Source organism: Bicyclus anynana, chromosome 18 (genome assembly GCF_947172395.1).
Source record: "Bicyclus anynana chromosome 18, ilBicAnyn1.1, whole genome shotgun sequence".
Classification (NCBI taxonomy): domain Eukaryota; kingdom Metazoa; phylum Arthropoda; class Insecta; order Lepidoptera; family Nymphalidae; genus Bicyclus; species Bicyclus anynana.
Window position 1 is genome coordinate 6,767,409 of NC_069100.1, and position 3,927 is coordinate 6,771,335.

Consider the following 3,927-nt stretch of genomic DNA (forward strand, 5'->3'; position numbering starts at 1 on the left):
CTAATCATTCGCTTTACCGGATGGGACTGTCGCTGTCGACGCCAGCTATCCTGAGGGAAACTTCGGACGGAACCAGCTACTAGATGGTTCGATTAGTCTTTCGCCCCTATACCCAGTTCCGACGATCGATTTGCACGTCAGAATCGCTACGGTCCTCCATCAGGGTTTCCCCTGACTTCGACCTGACCAGGCATAGTTCACCATCTTTCGGGTCCCAGCATCTGTGCTCGGAGCGCGCCTGCATTCACGGATTGGAAACGAGACGCCTCGGGAGTGCGGGAGGCCGACCGGGACCGGCGCTCCATCCTCCCTACGTTCACTTTCGTTGCGCCTTTCAGTTTTGTGACAAAGACAACTCAATGACTCGCACACATGCTAGACTCCTTGGTCCGTGTTTCAAGACGGGTCCTGCGAGTGCCCGAAAATGACTCATCGCAGACTGAGACGCGCACGGTCCGAGACGTCACGGCTGCGACAGCAGCGGCGCCGCGTCGCGGTCCGCGCTCAGGCAGGACCGCGACCTTCAGTGTGTACGGCGCGAGCTTGCGTCGGGCCGGACGCGCGCGAGGCGCGTGCGCGGTTCACTTCTATACCGTCCGACAGCCGGCCGGCCACCGTCGCGGTCCAGCGGAGGGCGCGAGCCCGCCGCTGGGCGAATCGGACGGCGCTCAAGCCGACGTCGAACGGGTCGCGATGCATTACTGAGAGAGAAGTGCACGACGCCGACGGTACTGGACGGACGCGACCCGTGCCGCGCCGCGGCACCCGCGAGGGGGCACGCGCGCGACATCGAGGCGCGCGCCCGCGCGCCGTCGGATGTCGATGAATCTCTCCGTTCGTTCATTCGAGTTTCGCAGGTTTACCCCTGAACGGTTTCACGTACTCTTGAACTCTCTCTTCAAAGTTCTTTTCAACTTTCCCTCACGGTACTTGTTCGCTATCGGTCTCGCGGTAATATTTAGCCTTAGATGGAGTTTACCACCCACTTAGGGCTGCACTCTCAAGCAACCCGACTCTGAGGAGCGTCCCTCTCGCCGCCTCGCTCCGTCGCTACGGGCCTGGCACCCTCTACGGGAAAGCGGCCCCGTTCAAGACGAACTTTGACGGGAGCGGCGACGGCGAGATAGCGGAACCTCCCGAACACCACATCTCCCGCGACCGTTAAAGCCGCGCGATTCAGTGCTGGGCTGATTCGCGTTCGCTCGCCGCTACTAACGAAATCCTGGTTAGTTTCTTTTCCTCCGCTTACTAATATGCTTAAATTCGGCGGGTGATCCTCCCTGATCTGAGGCCAACGATAAAAGTGGAGGCAGACGCGATATCCGTCGGCTCGACGGCGCCGTTCGCGCACGCGAGCGCGCTCCCCCGCCGCGAGGCGAGAGGGGCGCGCCGCGAGAGCGCACGGCGCCGCCGCGCGAGTCCGGACGTCGAGTCCGCCTACGCGTGCGCGTCAGCGGCACGCACGTACACGTGCGCGCGTACGTCGCCACAGATTCACCGTAAACGGAAGGGTCGGTGGGACGAGCGCGCACGGACGCACGCACACGCACACACGTGTGATATTTTTGAGCGGACCTGCGGAGCGCGTGCGCCGCCGCCGATCGAGAGACACTCTCGTCGAACGGCGCACGCACGCACTGCACCGGACGCGCCACGTGTCGCACTGTGTGGACAGTGTGGTGTGTGTATTTATGCAGCCGGCCCTCAGACAGGAGTGGTCCTGGATGTTTCTCCACGGACCGAAATGTACGTTCGAAATGTCGATGTTCAAATGTGTCCTGCAGTTCACACTATGACGCGCAGTTAACTGCGTTCTTCATCGACCCGCGAGCCAAGTGATCCACCGTCCAGGGTAATGGTTTTCATTTTCTCGTTTTTTGTTGTGCACATGCGTTGTCGTTTTGTTGGGTGGTACGAGTGAGCGAGTGAGTGAGTGAGTGAGTGAGTGAGTGAGTGAGGTTAGATCGGTGCGTCTCTGACAACACGAGCACGCGCAAACGCAAACATGTGCGTACGCGGTACGTTAATGATCCTTCCGCAGGTTCCCCTACGGAAACCTTGTTACGACTTTTACTTCCTCTAAATGATCAAGTTTGGTCAACTTCCCAGCAACGCCGACGGCCGTGAAGCCACCGCGTGTCGGTCCGAAGACCTCACTAAATCATTCAATCGGTAGTAGCGACGGGCGGTGTGTACAAAGGGCAGGGACTTAATCATCGCGGGCTTATGACCCGCGATTACTAGGAATTCCTCGTTTATGGGGGATAATTGCAAACCCCAATCCCCAGCACGAAGGAGTTTCAACGGGTTGCCCGGGCCTCTAGGCCAGGGAGAACATGCTGATTCCTTCAGTGTAGCGCGCGTGCGGCCCAGGACATCTAAGGGCATCACAGACCTGTTATTGCTCAATCTCGTGCGCCTCGAAGACGCCGGTCCCTCTAAGAAGAACTTTAATACGCCGCCAGTGAGTTGCGCGACCGGAGTCGCGCACACCTAAATGACGACGCCTATTTAGCAGGCTAGAGTCTCGTTCGTTACCGGAATTAACCAGACAAATCGCTCCACCAACTAAGAACGGCCATGCACCACCACCCACCGAATCAAGAAAGAGCTGTTAATCTGTCAATCCTTCCGGTGTCCGGGCCTGGTGAGATTTCCCGTGTTGAGTCAAATTAAGCCGCAGGCTCCACTCCTGGTGGTGCCCTTCCGTCAATTCCTTTAAGTTTCAGCTTTGCAACCATACTCCCCCCGGAGTCCAAAATCTTTGGTTTCCCGGAAGCTGCCCGCCGAGCCATTGTAGTAACGTCGGCGGATCGCTAGATGACATATTTACGGTTAGAACTAGGGCGGTATCTAATCGCCTTCGAACCTCTAACTTTCGTTCTTGATTGATGAAAACACCTTTGGCAAATGCTTTCGCTGATGTTCGTCTTGCGACGATCCAAGAATTTCACCTCTAACGTCGCAATACGAATGCCCCCAGTTATCCCTATTAATCATTACCTCGGAGTTCTGAAAACCAACAAAATAGAACCGAGATCATATTCTATTATTCCATGCACGAAATATTCAAGCGGCATTTTGAGCCCGCTTTGAGCACTCTAATTTGTTCAAAGTAAAATTGTCGGCCCATCTCGACACTCAACGAAGAGCACCGCGATAGGATTTTGATATTGAACCGTCGCGTTAACGACGGCTCACCGACGATATGCTCCGCAGACGTGTCAGTATCACCGCGGATGCGGTGCACCGACAGCGCGGCGCACAAATGCAACTACGAGCTTTTTAACCGCAACAATTTTAGTATACGCTATTGGAGCTGGAATTACCGCGGCTGCTGGCACCAGACTTGCCCTCCAATTGTTCCTCGTTAAAATATTTAAAGTGTACTCATTCCGATTACGAGGCCTCGTAAGAGTCCCGTATCGTTATTTTTCGTCACTACCTCCCCGTGCCGGGAGTGGGTAATTTGCGCGCCTGCTGCCTTCCTTGGATGTGGTAGCCGTTTCTCAGGCTCCCTCTCCGGAATCGAACCCTGATTCCCCGTTACCCGTGACAACCATGGTAGTCGCAGAAACTACCATCGAAAGTTGATAAGGCAGACATTTGAAAGATGCGTCGCCGGTACTGGACCGTGCGATCGGCAAAAGTTATCCAGATTCATCAAAATTAACGACTTCGGACGCGAGGCCCTCCGTCGATTGGTTTTGATCTAATAAAAGCACTCGTCCCATCACTGGTCAGAGTTCTGATTGCATGTATTAGCTCTAGAATTACCACAGTTATCCAAGTAACCGAGTAAGATCTAAGGAACCAAAACTGATATATTGAGCCATTCGCGGTATCGCCTTAATACGGCTTGCACTGAGACATGCATGGCTTAATCTTTGAGACAAGCATATAACTACTGGCAGGATCAACCAGGGA

The 3,927-nt window shown here is 55.3% G+C and overlaps 3 non-coding genes across 3 annotated transcripts in view; all 3 read right to left on the reverse strand.

The window, feature by feature from the left end:
• The window catches only part of LOC128199056 (large subunit ribosomal RNA), a 3,923-nt gene extending 2,629 nt beyond the window's left edge, over positions 1–1,294 (reverse strand). Inside the window, exon 1 of the ribosomal RNA XR_008251758.1 lies at positions 1–1,294. This exon is cut by the window's left edge and continues 2,629 nt beyond it. This is a non-coding gene — a ribosomal RNA (large subunit ribosomal RNA).
• Positions 1,295–1,698: 404 nt separating this feature from the next.
• LOC128198992 (5.8S ribosomal RNA) lies at positions 1,699–1,855 on the reverse strand. The gene has a single exon (XR_008251695.1). It is a non-coding gene; the product is annotated as a 5.8S ribosomal RNA (ribosomal RNA).
• A 169-nt stretch (positions 1,856–2,024) lies between these two features.
• LOC128199037 (small subunit ribosomal RNA) lies at positions 2,025–3,927 on the reverse strand. Its single transcript, XR_008251741.1, has one exon. It is a non-coding gene; the product is annotated as a small subunit ribosomal RNA (ribosomal RNA).